Source organism: Carassius carassius, chromosome 15 (assembly GCF_963082965.1).
Source record: "Carassius carassius chromosome 15, fCarCar2.1, whole genome shotgun sequence".
NCBI classification, from domain to species: domain Eukaryota; kingdom Metazoa; phylum Chordata; class Actinopteri; order Cypriniformes; family Cyprinidae; genus Carassius; species Carassius carassius.
Window position 1 is genome coordinate 6,357,780 of NC_081769.1, and position 16,029 is coordinate 6,373,808.

At 37.3% G+C, this 16,029-nt stretch overlaps 2 long non-coding RNA genes across 2 annotated transcripts; one reads left to right on the forward strand and one right to left on the reverse strand.

The window, feature by feature from the left end:
* LOC132157658 (uncharacterized) lies at positions 1–1,316 on the forward strand. The gene is made up of 4 exons (XR_009437577.1): positions 1–127; positions 246–436; positions 735–825; positions 1,203–1,316. It is a non-coding gene; the product is annotated as an uncharacterized LOC132157658 (long non-coding RNA).
* Positions 1,317–4,060: 2,744 nt separating this feature from the next.
* On the reverse strand, positions 4,061–15,570 carry LOC132157659 (uncharacterized). The gene is made up of 5 exons (XR_009437578.1): positions 15,441–15,570; positions 5,921–6,115; positions 5,686–5,833; positions 5,081–5,285; positions 4,061–4,996 (listed from the first exon to the last, which is right to left on the reverse strand). It is a non-coding gene; the product is annotated as an uncharacterized LOC132157659 (long non-coding RNA).
* Positions 15,571–16,029: the final 459 nt, after the last annotated feature.

Below are 16,029 nucleotides of genomic sequence, written 5' to 3' on the forward strand. Positions count from 1 at the left end.
GTGTTAACGTTGCCGCGGGGCCACTATCTACTCCTTCCACGAGCGGCCAGTTTCGCTTCTTCAGGTTGGCTAGTTCAGCAAGCCCCTCAGTGCCACCCAGGGCTCAATCTCTGAAATACTTTACAAGGTAAGACACATTTCTTTTTTCAATTTCCATGCCCTTATCAATAGAATATAAATATAAATGTTCTCTTGTATTTTCAAAATTTTTAAATGAACCTAAATTTAGTTGTTCTGAATTCCAGGACTGTCAGTCTGGGAGAGGTACAGAGTGGAAAGCTTGTGAACAGCAGAATGGTGGTTGTAAGATTTACTGAGCAAGAGGCCAGTGTCCCATCCATGATTGCCAAAGTAAAAGATGCCTTAGGAAGCAATGAACAACTCATCCTGATAGACCACAATGGAGTGGAAATATTGGACTCAGAAGGAACAAGATGTGCTTCATTTGAACAATTTTATTTACCATCTCAAATTATAGTTTATGTAACCCTGTCTCTTGAAAATGTACTGTGACAATAGCATGAACTTTTAAGTTGATTCACAGCTAAGTGGCAAATATATTGGGTTATTAATTGTCACGTCAACATTTATAAAGTCTCGCATTTTAAACTGGAGCCATAAACAATGTCAAACCTTTGCCATTTCAGATAAAAACTAAATTAATATGCATTCACATGTCCGTCTTCAAGAGTGAGCTTTTATTCATACAAACTGTATATTTTATACTCAATTAGGCACCTTTTATTGGAAGCAGAACTCACGAAAAATCATGGCTGTACCAGAGGTTGATTTCCAAGCTGTGCAACAAAAGAGGTGAAGAATCTCGTAAGTCACACCCCCTCAGTTTTTCCTCCTGACATCAGGCACTGTAAAAGGCTAAGCATGGCCTGAATTAAAGAGCAGAGCTGGTCTGATACAACATATTCAAAGAGACTACATGAAAGCACCTAAAATAATGGCACATTTCTCCCGTCAGTCTGTCCAGAAACACTGCCATGTTTATCTGAGTCTTTTCTTTGATACAACTATATTTCCTACAATTGGACACCTTCAGTCAATGGACACTTTATGCAATATTTGATTGGCACAAAAGCAATCATTTCTGTGTCCATAATCAATCTGAATGTAATGGCATGTCACATCATTTGCATACATTAACAGTTTCTAATTTAATATATACATTTGACGTTTCTCTTTCACAGACGCAGAGATGACGAGGGTGGACTGGACAGTGTGTTCGAGAAGATCGAGGAGCTTGTCCTGGCTGCTCAGGGTTTGTCTGAGGTGACAACTGCCATTTAGGGACTCTCTGACATGGTCCAGGAATGTTAGGGATACATTCACTTGTCTACATTGCAGAGGTAAGTCTTGTCCTTAGGATGACAAAAAATTATGTATTCACCCTGACAAACATGATGTTGTTTGGTGGAATTTATGATGTAGTGGTCATTTAAAAGCTTAAGTGTCCTGCTCCTGGTGTTCTTTGTATAGGCAATTGAGATTAAGGAAACTATTCCATAAAAACAGAGCCATTCCTTAAAGTCCCTGTAAAGGCAATTCTAAAAAAATTAATTAAAAATGTTAGAAATGTACTGCTAAAACATCATCATCCTGATGATCCGACGGTTGCTATTCGCATCTCAGCTTGTCTAACAGACATTTCTTCCTGGATGATGGACCATCACCTTCAACTCAACCTTGCCAAGACAGAACTGCTTGTGATTCCAGCAAACCCATCATTTCATCACAATTTCACCATCAAGTTAGGCACATCAACCATAACTCCTTCAAAAACAGCTAGAAGCCTTGGAGTCATGATTGATGATCAGCTGACTTTCTCAGACCACATTGCTAAAACTGTCCGATCCTGCAGATTTGCTTTATTCAACATCAAGAAGATCAAGCCCTTTCTTTCGGAACATGCTGCACAACTCCTTGTTCAAGCTCTTGTTCTGTCCAGGCTGGACTATTGCAATGCGCTCTTGGCAGGTCTTCCAGCCAATTCTATCAAACCTTTACAATTAATTCAGAACGCGGCAGCAAGATAAATTTTTAATGAGCCAAAAAGAATACACGTCACACCTCTGTTTATCGATTTGCACTGGCTTCCAATAGCTGCTCGCATAAAATTCAAGGCATTAATGTACAAAACTACCACTGGCTCTGCACCCATTTACCTAAATTTGTTACTTCAGACTTATGTGCCCTCTAGAAGCTTGCGTTCTGCAAGTGAACGTCGCTTGATTGTGCCATCCCAAAGAAGCACAAAGTCACTTTTACGGACTTTTAAATGTTCCCTCCTGGTGGAATGACCTCCCCAACTCAATGCGGGTAGCTGAGTCCTTAGCCATCTTCAAGAATCGGCTTAAATCACATCAATTCCATCTTTATTTGACCCTCTAACTTTAACACTCACTATTCTAATTCTATTCTTTAAAAAAATCTAACTACCTTTCTAATCTTTTTGTATTCTATTTTCTTTTCATTTATTATGCAATTGTATGTGTGTGTGTATGTGAAAAGATCTCTAACACTAGCTTGCTCTATTCTTTTTTTATTCTAACGGTTTCTTTTTTTTTTTTATTAAATTATTATTATTTTTTTTTTATTATATTATTTAAATCCCATGTTATGTGTACTGTGTTAACCTAACTGAGACTTGTTATAGCACTTATATATCATTGCTCTTTTTGTTGTTTTTGATTGCTTCCACTGTCCTCATCTGTAAGTTGCTTTGGATAAAAGCATCTTCTAAATGAATAAATGTAAATGTAAATGTAAAACATATTACAAAGACTGTGAACTATGAAGTACTGAATTGTGGAGTTAGACCGTTAAACAGTTTTTCACCATTGCTGTGTTTAGGATTTTTTTGGCGGGGCTAAGACGGGGAATCGATGATGCACTGGAGCCCCTGAGCTCCTGGACACGCCCCTACTTGATGACGCACTGGAGCCCCTGAGGCTGCCCCCTCCTCTATCAGTTGGCTGCTCAATCGCGAGTTACTGTCTACTGAGTACTATTTACTTCAGTCTACAATTTGCTAGCTAGCTATGCCTTCGTCACAGAAATGCGTATTACCTGGATGCGATCACTTATAAAATAGATTTAAATTCCATTAAATTTCCGAAACAACGATCATATCAACAAGAGGTGGATTAATTTTGTGAAGAGCCACCTTGATGGAGAGCTGAGGATCACCACCAAAACCCGCCTCTGTAGTTATCATTTTACACAGGATAGTTTTATAAACTTTCGTCGCGAGACAACTGGAAAACATTGATAATACGTTGTTACTGGTGAATGGGGCCGAGCCGACTATCTCCCGCCTCAGCCTTCATCCTCCTGTCGCACAGACAACTGGTTCCATCAGTGCGTGCCCACGAGTCAACTTTCCCGCGAGTGGGCGTGGTTTCAGAGCAGCCAGCAGACACACCCCCAACATTTGAGAACAGAGACCACTGCTCATATTTTTTCAAGATTTTAAAGCTTATTTTATTTACTTGGCTGCTTTTTTTATCATTCAAATTTGGCTAGGTGGCTAATAACACATATTTCTGTGGTGTGACAAACTACACACTTAACAACACATACTTAATTTTCACTTTACAGGGACTTTAAACATACTTCAGGAATTTACATCTGTGATGTTAAGTGGTACGGTGTGTGCTTGGAGCATCTGTAGACAAAGAAAGGAATTTGTTAATTCTCACTGAACTTTTGCCATACAAAGACTCAGTTACATAAAGGATGCTTTTTGAAATGCTGACATTCAATTGGAAAATATTATTAATTCTTCATCTAGTATATCTTGTATTGTGTTTTCAAACCTCTAATATTTATTTCTTACACTGGCAGGAATCATGGAAGATCCAGTATTTGCAGCATGCTGTGGAAGTTTGGTCGAATGCAGATCCTGTATTACTGTATGGCTTCAGAATTCCTCACTGTGTTTGAAGTGTCGAGCAGATGATTTTTCCATCAACAAGTCACTGGCCTTTCTGGTGTAGTAAATGCCATGAGAGAGCTGGCACGGGAAGAGTAAATGCTGCTTTTCTGCTTGCCACCAATCCTTATGTTATCTCATGTTATAAATTATTTCGATATTGAGGATTGATGTTTTTTATGTTGCCTCGATGTTCTTAGCTCTGGAGTTTTAAGAGCTAGAAAATGTAACAATGTTTTATGTTACATCATTGTTCCAACCTCACAGTAGTTTTATAAGAGCTAGTAGGCCTAAATGTGGCAAGATGTTTTTATGCTACATTATTGTTCTCAGCCCACAGTGATTTTTATAAGAGCTAGTAGGCCTAAACGTGGCAATATGTTGTGACAGGCTCTTCTGTGGAGAGTTGTAAAGCTGGACTTACTTTGTTACACAATTATGTGTCTCTGATTATTCTTTCTGTACAAAAGCAAAATAAATATTTTTTCTTTATAAAACGACCCTGTGAATAATGTCTAATATGGATACAATGACAGTAAAATAATTTATTAATGGTAACAAAATAGTCAGTTGACATTTTTATGGTGACACTTATATCCACAGATAAAGTAAAACGTGTATGGTAAATACTATCAGGGTATACTTACACCCTCTAGTGTTGTAGTAGTAACTGCATAATGGTGTCCACAGACACATATGTCCAGCAATCTGTAACAAGGCTCCTCACAATCCAGTGCACATGAAATTAGGAACAAGTCTTTGTTACATCAATGAGGTAGATCAAGGCCTCTTTGAAGGGAGCATAGTTGTAATTGACAGCACTGTCAAAAATAACTGAAAGGTAGGGATAATAATGTGCAACGTGCTGCTCTGCTCTAACTTTGTCTGCCTCAGACAGAAAGGGATCACTTCCGAATGAAGATACTCTGGTGAGGGAGGACCCCATGTCCCTGTCATACATGTCAGCTGCAACTGTGGCATCTGGTAGAAGATCGGTTGTGATTTTTCTTGGTGTTCCAGTCCCTGCTAGGTGATTTGGTATCCCTCTTTCTTTAACAACACAAGAAATGTTTGTTGTGATGTTCAATGATAAAACACTTAAACTGAATAACTTGTAAGGGAAATGTGACATACCTGGAATCCTGTGAGCATTCCATGATTACACAAATCTGTTTATGCCAATTTGGCACATCTGGCAGGTCAGATTAGATGTGCAGAACCTTGTCAGACTGTCCTCCATATCTATTGCTTCCTGATCTTGTAGCTGGATGAGGGCCCCCTTAAGTGGATAATTCACTCTGTTGTTAATTTCTGGCCACATCCTTTCCACTGTGTGATTCTGTGTGTGTGTGTTTTTTAAAGGAGATCTGTTAACAATGTGTTTCTATGTTATTAACAGTTGGGAACTAGTGAATAGACTAAGAATAACCTTGTTGTGTAAAATCCCCAAGACCACACAATGTTTAAAACATCATATGAAAAAGTTCTGTACTCAAAATCCTAGAATAAGTATTATCTGAAGTACTGATTGTAACCACTCTTGACAATTGGCCCAGGTTATTGATATATTTGAAATTATTAGATTACTCATTATGTAGTGGAGTATAAAGTAGCAGGACATGAATATGCTCAAGTAAAGTACAAGTTCCACAGACTTGTACTTAAGTTAGTTACTTGGCTTAATATACTTAGTTACTTTTCACTAATAGTGAAATGTAGATGCAGATGGTTGACATTACCCTTGTTGACTGTGTTTGGAGGTATTGCTGTCTTTGCTGGTTGTGTCTATATTCTGACAGCGTCTCTTGCATGTAGAGGCACAGGTAAAACTCTTTGCCGTGATCCACACGAAGTTGATCCCACATTCCATAATGTGTTACTGCAGGTCTACATAAAGACATATGAAACGCTCAATTATTAATATTATTACAATTGATAAAATATGTTCGATCAAACATAACATACAACACTGACCTGTACACCTCTTCATAGATGGCTAGATTGTTTTTTACAGGCATAGTAGCATTTGCAACAATTTTTTTTGCTGTATCCATCTACAGCAATCATATGAGTCACTCCAAACATGACTAATTTCTAATTTTGGTCCATGTGCATCTTGTGTCCCATATACTCAGCATTATATGGGATTGGGTTAAAGTTACGGGAACCCTATGCAAGCAAGAAAATATATTAGTCAGCATTAGATATAGGCTACACTGTAAACCCTAATGTTGTCTTGACTTAAAAAATCAAGTAATGTTGACTAAACATTACTTAAAATTTTGCGTTTTGGCCCTGCCACTTAAAAATATGAGTTAATTTAACTAATTTACCTTCAAAATGCATAAACTTAAGATTTCAAGTGTTGTGAGCTCAAAATCATGAGTAATCCTTTGGAAAAACTCAACGTCACTCTGTTCTTCCTTTAATGTGATTGGCCATGGGAGGAATTCTGCCTAGCAACAAGAGAACAAAAGCACTGATTGGTGGATTACAAAATTCGTCCTTTTGGTCTGTTTGGTTTGCTGAACTACATTTCAAGATGACGTTTTTTTTTTAGTGTATTATGTTAGGTGAGTAAAGTTATGTAGATATAAAGTTGTTTTGCATGATTTCTACTAGTGAAATATGTTATCCTTGTGGTACGTGATTTTGATATGGTATGATTATTAAAACGACAACTTATAGTATTTGATGAAGTGGCCCAATCGTTTTCCTTTGAGAGAAAGAACATGGCAGCTAACGTTACTGCTTAACTCGTTAAACCAATACACTGGAAACCCTAATAAGTTGACGGAACTAAATTGATTGAGTAAACTCGTTGCCTCAATTTAATTGAGTAATGGAGTCTCCCAAAACTTACATATTTAAGTTTATTTAACTTGACGCTTTTGTAGATTGTACTTAAATCACTCAGTTCACCAAACTTGGTGCTTATTTAATGTACTTAAACGATTATGTTCACTTAGCTTGGTATTAATTTCAAGTGTACTTATATATTTAAGTTAACTCAACATGTAAATTTAACAGAAAATTATGTTCTTATTTTTGACCGCACACTTTTTGCACACGGAAGTAAAACAAATAACAGCATATTTAAACTTTGACCTTTTGACAAAATGTCACAATATTTATGAAAATACAGTAAACCCTATACTGCACTGTAAAAAAAAAAAGTTGTGTCAACTTAAAAAAATAAGGCAACTTATCGCTAGCGCTTTTTTGAGTAAACTTAACAAAAAATTATTATGTTTGTGTATTTTAACATCAACCTAATCCATTGGGCAAAGTTACGTCCAGTGGACATCTTTTTATTTCTTTGCAGACGTTGAAAAGATGTCCACTGAGGAGGCAGAATGTTTTATGATGTCTTTTTTAAAATGTTTTTTATGTCTTCTGTACGTCCGATATAGACGTTCACAGATCCTCCTTACAAGGTTTTCTGTGACTTTATTTCTGTCAGACATCTAGAGAAGCTCTTATTGAGAATTAACAGAGGTTTAAATGTTGATACTTTATACATTTGAAGTCACCATTGTGGTGGAAAGTGTTTGGTTTAGTTGGGATCTTGGTCCAGTTACTTCTTGTGTAAGCTTGTATTTTGCTGCTGTAACAGTGTATTTTAAAAACACTGTTTTTGTGGCAAAGAAAGACAAACTTAAATGAGCTCAGGTGTCATCAGCTCTTTATTGGTGTTAGCTTGTCTCTTGCTGCTGTAACTTGTGTGTTGTGAAACACTGTTATTGTGGCAATGAGAGTTGAGATCAGACATGCACATCTTGCTTGTAATGGTGACAAGTTAAAATAAAATGTATTGTTGCAACTGTGGATTCACTTTTATGGATAGAAACCTAGTAGATAAAATAATGTACTTACTTTTTGAAAACAGATCACACCGTCACAAACAGACATCAAGATTTTGGATATGCATCACATCAATGGTGATGAGTTTGTGCTATGGAGCTCTTTTGTTTGTCACCGTTGTTGTGATGCATATGCTAAATCTAGAAGTCTGTGTGTGTGAGCACTTGAATCTTTTACTCAAAATATTTCAAATGCATTCATTTTGTCCATCTTCAAAATAAGTATTTTGCTCTTGGTGCCTGTTAAAAATATCAAACAAAACTTATTTTATGATCTCAAATACGTATTATGTGATGACTTTCTCATCAACAAAAAACATCTGATAACACCTGAGCTCATTTAAATTTGTCTTTTTTCACCACAAAAACAGCGTTTTAAAATACACCAACCCAGCAGCAACTGGACCAAGATCCCAACTAAACCAAACACTTTCCACCACAATGGTGACTTCAAATGAATCAAGTATCAACATTTAAAACCTCTGAGTGATTTAGGTAGAGTCTACAAAAGCGTCAAGTTAAATAAACTTAAATATGTAAGTTTTGGGAGACTCCATTACTCAATTAAATTGAGGCAACGAGTTTACTCAATCAATTTAGTTCAGTCAACTTATTAGGGTTTTCAGTGTAGGTATTATTAGGTATACATGCGCATGGTATTGGCTACATGGCCAGAAGGGTCTGCCAGCAGACCTCTGTGGGACTCATCCCATCTGTCAGGATGGAAATTACATCAGAATCACCCACAACTCTGTAAACTAAAGATAACCACTGTAATACATAAACAGTTCATGTCAAATATTTAAGTTGAAACAATAATGCACAGAATTAATTGAAAAATATTATCTGGATGTGCATGGTTAAAATGCCACAAAACACAAAGACTAATTCCATAGATTTCACGACTGGTTGACTGTGATTCAGAATATGTTAATAAAAAATGATGTGATTCAGAATATGTTAATATAAGATATGATTTAAAATACTATGTTGTGCAAAGTATTTTAACTGCCGAACTTTAATGTTAACTTAGGCTATATGACGGTTTAATGATATGACTTTGGGTTGGCTAATGAAATGCACAGGAGGTGTATCATCCCAATCTGTTATCTTAAACCTTTATTGAAAGCCATTTAAATATTTATTCCTTAAAACGTACTAGTCGCTATTTAAAAACTACTAGTACTTATTTCACTAGTTCACGCTTACATATAATTAGCTGAGGTATGGTATGCGTATTTGGCGTGCTGTCCGGGGAAGGGCTCCGAGCTCGGGAATGGCCCGAACCTAGAGTACCCCCCCTTCCCCGTCTATTTATAAAGTGAACTTAAAGTGAGGAGATGGGGTGGAGGAGGGATGCTGATAAACCGTCAATGGATAGAGGGAAGTCAGCGATAGAGCTCCGGACGTCACGTGACCTATTCTGTTTACACCGCCATTTTGGCAGGCAAGAGGCGGTACGAGACCGAGCGTGAATGAATGACGGCAGCATGAGTTTTAAGGCAACAGAGTTCACTGCGCACTTTAATTCAAAAGATATAGAGCTGTACATAGCAAAACTTAATAGATTAAACATAACAGATCCCTATAATGCCTCCGGGGTGCTTTTCGTGTGTATTAATAAAGGAATTTATAACATTAGCTTTCCTGACCTACAGTATCCCGATATATACAACTACTTGATTAACTTTCCTTCGTCCTATTCCGGAGACTCTTTAAAGGCCTACAAAAGCCTGGAGGGGTACAAATGGACGCAATCAAACTTTGTCATCAACATTCAACTTTGGAGTCTACCAGCTAAAACCTGCTCTGTCGTCATTGGAAAGGTAAGTCAACTGTCTTGTTAGCTAACGTAATCGACCCACCTGTCCTTGTTTGTAGGTAGCCAGGATAGCTGCTAGCTATATCACTGTGGGCACAGTAGACTCAGTATGAAATCTTAATCCTTTAATCCCAATTTTTTTCCCAGACATGAAAATATCCGAATGATGTGTCATTAGTTGTCTGTTGAAACAATCTTTTTTTTTTTTTTTATGTTTATGGACAGTGTGAAAATTTGTGTTTTATAAGCATTAAAAAAATTTTTTACCCCACCGGTCACAACAGTGACCATAAATACAGTATATATATATATATATATATATATATATATATATATATATATATATATATATATATATATATATATATATATTCTCTACAGTCACTATTGTGACTGGTGGGATTAAATGGGTTAATCTTACAGATTAAGCATTCCCAAAAACTAAATGACCCTCCATTGAAGCCATGGGTGGTGGTCAGAAACGATGGGGTCGTGTTAGGAGCACACTGCAATTGCACAGCTGGACTAGGCGAGTGCTGCTCTCATGTGTCAGCGGTCTTGTTCAGTATTTGGCAGCATAACGACAGAGAGGAAGAGATAGCAGTGACATCAAAGAAGTGCAAGTGGTCTACACCAAGTGAGGGATCTTTGAAAGGAGTGGAATATCAGCAAGGCAAAGACATAATTTGTAACAACACACAGCGAGGCAAAAAGAGCACTTCCAAAGGCCATTCTGCTATTCCACCACCTTTTCCACCTCTAACGGATCTTGAGAAAGCCCAGCTTTACAGCAACCTTTCTAAAAGCTGTACACAAGATGGACAGGTCATTAAGCCAGCAGTCCTCTCAGTTGTCAGCGAATATGCAGCATCCTATGTACCAAAGACTGTTATGCTAGGTCTACCAGAACCCCTCACAACCATTTATGACAGGCAGGCAAGAGAGGTCAGCCTAGAAGGGTTACAAGACAGGGCAGAAGCACTCTTTGAAGATATAAGTGTGACCAAACAACAGGTACATCATTATTTAGGATTAAAGTTATATTTAAAAAAATTTAATTATCTAACAGTTTCAATCATCATATTTTCAGAGTGATATTGTAGAGGAGGAGACTCGAGCACAGTCTAAGTCCAGGATCTGGTTTGATCAAAGGAGTGGTAGGATAACAGCATCAACCTTCAGAGCAGCCACAAAGACTGATGTCAGAAAGCCCTCAGTGTCCCTGATAAGAAAAATATGCTACCCAAAGTCTCATAGCTTCACCACTGAGGCTACCAGGTATTCATAAGTGTAGAAAATAAGGCAAGATATGGCAACAAGTTAGTCTAGCAGTTGAGCACCGTGCATGGAAAGGGGTTTAGGGGTGTAACGATACCCTCATGTCACGATTCGATACATAGCAAACTGAACTTTATATACTATATTATTGCGATACTCCCAAGACATATGGTAAAAGAAATTACAAAAAAAATGTATTATTGTTACACCCCTAATAACAATGCTTAATCACAAAAGCCTGTGGCTTATGAGATAAATGTTTATGTTAATACATTGCTGGTAGACATTAATACTGTCTAAAAGTTATCTAAACTTATTTTGTGTTCTTAAGATGGGGATGTAAGCATGAAGAGTTGGCGCGAAAATACTACGAAATGCAGCATCGCCTCTCACACTCGGATGTCCTGGTAGAAACAGCTGGATTCCGGATTTCACTCTCACATCCTTTTATTGGGGCCTCACCTGATGGATATGTTTCCTGCAGCTGTTGTGGATCAGGGGTCATAGAAATTAAGTGCCCATTTTGTACCAAGGACCTCTCTGTAAACGAGGCGGCAAACTCTGTTCCAAACTTTTGCCTTGAAAATGATGAGTGCGGAAGCATCAGACTGAAGCGGGACCATGCCTATTATTATCAAGTACAAATGCAGTTGTTTGTTACTGACAAACCTTATTGTGATTTTATACTTTGGACTGAAAGAGACAGTACTTCACCATTTGTGGAAAGAGTGAAACCAGATGTACCCTTTTTTGACAAAGAATTGGCTTGTGCTACAAACTTTTTTAAGAAATGCATCATGCCAGAGCTGATTGGCAAGTATTTCTCTGCTCCAAAACCAGCTGCAGCATCTGATGATGGTCAACATTGGTGCTACTGTCGTGAGCCAGAGGAAGGGGAGATGTTGGTATGTGCATCAGGTTTTTGTTCAGTTAAAAGGTTTCACCAATCTTGCCTTCACATTAAAAGGATTCCTAAACAATGGGTATGTCCCAGCTGCAGAAAAATCAATTCACAAAAAAGTAAAAATTAAGTGGTGAGAGGATTTGAAAGAGTAAATGGCCCCTGTTTTGTATCCCTCGTATCATCTTCCCTCTCCTTCTCTCATGTACTGGTTTGTCTGTCTGTTCAACAGTATATAAAACATCAGTATCATCAATTCAAAATAAATAAAACTTAAATAAAACATCAGTATCTCTTTCAAATGAATGTTACAAGTGACAAGAAATGTATAAAAAATAGGTTTATTTAGCTCAGTTACACATCTACTGTCAGTTACATGGCTTTACATTAGCTCAACTATCACTGAAAGGGTACAACAGATTCTGAGATATTTGTTACAGCACAACATACTAAAAGAATTTGTATTAACTCATTAAAATAATTAAAATACACATCTAATGTCATTTACATTAGCTCAACTATCACTGAAAGGGTACAACAGATTCTGAGATATTGGTTACAGCACGACATACTAAAAGAATTTGTATTAACTCATTAAAATACACATCTAATGTCATTTACATTAGCTCAACTATCACTGAAAGGGTACAACAGATTCTGAGATATTTGTTAGAGCCCAACATACTAAAAGAATTTGTATTAATTCATTAAGATAATTCTGAATTGAATTCTTGACTGAATTAGCTCAGTTACACATCTACTGTCAGTTACATGGCTTTACATTAGTGCAATCACTGAAAGGGTACAACAGATTCTGAGACATTTGTAAGAGCACAACATACTTTCACCATTTTGTCAAGGTATGTCACATCATTTTCTCTGTCAATGTCAGTGAAAACTATGGGGACAATGCTTTGCAAAGCTGTGTATTTCTGACGCAGAACTCCTATAACTCTTTCGATATGTATCCTAAGAGACGCTAAGCATCTTGTACTCTCCAAATCAACAGGATCTAATTGTTTTTTCCCACGTGTGAATGCTGGGATCTTTAGTTCAGCTTGGTGAGTATGGATGGACTCTCTGACATTGAATCCTCTGTCTGCCAAAACCAGGTCTCCTGGGAGCAAATGGGTTAAAAAATCACTGTGCTCTGTGATGAACTTATCACTTGTGCGGCCTCCCCACCCATTGGAAATAAAAGAAATTGAACCTTGTGGACAAATGGCAATTAAATATTTCATTGTATGGTGTGACTTGTATGTTGAATAACACTGAGCACTAGCTAATAAGTTTCTAGGTTTTTCTATAAATATTTCAAAACAATCAATAATGCATACTGTCTTTTCAAAAGTACTGTTCCTAAATGCATATGGAAGAGACTTTCTTAACGATTCCCTGTCAGGCCATACAACTAGACTAGGCACTAGTCTACTATACATTACATCAATACAGCGTTTAAAAATCCTTGAAACAGTGGTCGGATCAACGCAAAAGTAATAAGCCAAAAACTCAAAAGAGAAATTCATTCTAAGCTTCATTAAAGTTAGCATATACTGCTGAAATAATGTTAGGCTAGACTTAGGCTTGAGATAGGAAGCTACAACATGAAACAATGTCATCAGTAAAGAATATGTTTGTAAACCAGTGAGTACATTGACCTTTTTATCATTGTTTTGTAAAGTTTTCTCATTCAGTGCAGTTCTATTTATTTTCTCTTTTAACAACATATTTTCAGCCCTCAGAGCTTTGCATTCCAATTCCAGTGATTGAGTGTACTTTTTACAGTTTTCATTATCACATGGTGAAGCTGCTGTATCATTTTCTTCAGGAATAGGATAAACATTTTCAAGTTCTTTGTGCGTAATGTTCGATTCCTTCACCTGTTGTGCAGTAGGATGCTTGCTTCCGTCTTGAGGACAAACTGTTGAATGGGTTACTGCTGAAGCTGATGACTGTGCTACTTGCTCTATTCTTTGGAGTTTGCTCTTCTGTCTTCTGTTGAACACATCTAACTTCCGCCTTCTTCCTCTTTTCTCCGGGGATGGAACATGGTTGAAAATAGATGGGACGTAGTCGGGCGAAAGAGGGTTGTCACTCTTTTTCCCTAAAACATTAGTAAACAGAAAATGGCAACAATATAAGCTTATTTTAGGCTAGCTACATTAACATCTATTAATTTATCTGACACTTTAATCCAAAGCGATTTACAAGTAGCCCCAGTACTAACATTGAAGTTATTACGCAATGAACTTTAGTTAACAGAAACAAATACCAACGAACTTAGTGATCACTTAAATAAATCAGCCTGACAGAGAGATAAAATCTCAAGCGCTCAGTCAGTGTATTCAGCGAGTGAAAATAAATCTATGCTAAACTTAAACGTTACTATTAGCCTCTAATATACACGCTAAAGTGTAAAATCTAAGAATTTATTAGCCAATGGCTAATGGTGGACATTATTTAGTTGCCCAGAGTGAAGATTTAGTCGCATATGCGAGTGATTCACTCGTTTTGTAGAGGGTTGAAACTTAAACGTAATGACATTACAATCACCAGAAACCATATTAAACAACATGTTAGCTAGCCAAGTTACATTAGAAAGAACATACCTGATATGAAGTGGTCACTGCACAAGCGAAATCCATTGCTTGATGGCTCCCATCTCTCGGTTTTGTTGTGTTGGTTAGCACGTCTTATTGCATTGAACCATTTCAGTCGTCTACCAGGATCCTTCGGAATACGATAAAAGGATTTCCCTTTTGCTTTCCTCCGCCTGTTCTGGCATCCAGGCGCACAACAGCTGTCCACCATGTTGAAATAGTAACGTTAATTGTTTTGAATTATTATTCGACTCGACCGCTATCGATAACACAAAAGCCGTTCTGGCGCTCTCCTGTTTGCCTGCCAAAATGGCGGAGTTTAGATTGCGTGACGTCAGGCTCCGGAGCTCTATATTTATACTATGGGATTGATTACTTGATTATGGTCCACCTGTGTTGATTAGGCTAAGTATCTGACGCGCTCCTCCCGAATCTTATTAATAAAATTTCATTTATTAGCTACTAGTAACTATCCCCGTTTTACTAGTAAGAATTGATTACATACTAGTACTTAATTTTTTGTTACTAGTGACTATTCCATTAGTTACTAGTAATTATTTTATTTACTAGTCTCTAATTGCACATTTTTTCTATTCTATTCTATAACTATTTGAATAGTTACTAGTAACTAATGAAAAGGTGATCTCTACAGAGCCCCATAGATTGCAATGGCAAAAATGTTCAATAAGTTACTAGTAACTAATGGAATAGTTATCATACTAGTAACTAAAACGTGCTAGTATCTAATCAATTGTTACTAGTAAAACAGGATTACGTATTAGTAGTTAATGGAATAGTTAATAATAACTAATAAGTAAGTACTAGTAGCATTTATATAGCAACTAGTAAGTTTTAAAGAATAAATGGTAAAAGGGCTTGCCATAAAAACCTTGACATTTACATCCTGACAGAAAAGATGACAGCCAGATTGCCTAAGCTCTACATAGGAGGTCTGTAGTCAGACTCTATTGGGCAATACCCTGTCTATTATAAAATTATAAAATTCAGGACTAGCCTATTTAAGACATACTTGACGCCTTTCTTCGTGGTAAGGGGTATGGGCTGCTCTCAGAACGCTCCCAACGCGGCATTCCCCTGCACATAGCCCAACTGAGGACAGGTAGCCTGTCATCATTTTACGACCATATGTTGATCCAGTTAGTTAAAACACACACATACATCAACCTGGTCTCACAGAATTCCGTGAAATGAACACGGCCCCTTAACTCAAAATCCGTGACAGTTTCACGGAATCGCCGAAAATTCCGTGATGTGCCCACGGAAGTGATCCCTATGTAAGTCAATGACAGGCAGCATCCGTGGTCCACACACGGATTCCCTGTTCCAACAATTGCGCTCCCCCGGTTGACGTCGTTTTATAATTTGGAAACGTATCGCTTTAAATATTCTGAGTTTACTTAAAGTACTTCACTTTAAATATTTGGTTTTAAAGTGATTTTAACTTGATATTGCATTGTTCTGTCGTCGGTTGATCGCTAGGATAACTTCTGGTCACCCTGTTCCGTGACGGTACCACGGAATATGCAGTAGATTGTTTCACCTTCACTGGACGATATTGCCTATTGCTGATTTTGACACTTTAAGTAGGCTATTCAAGT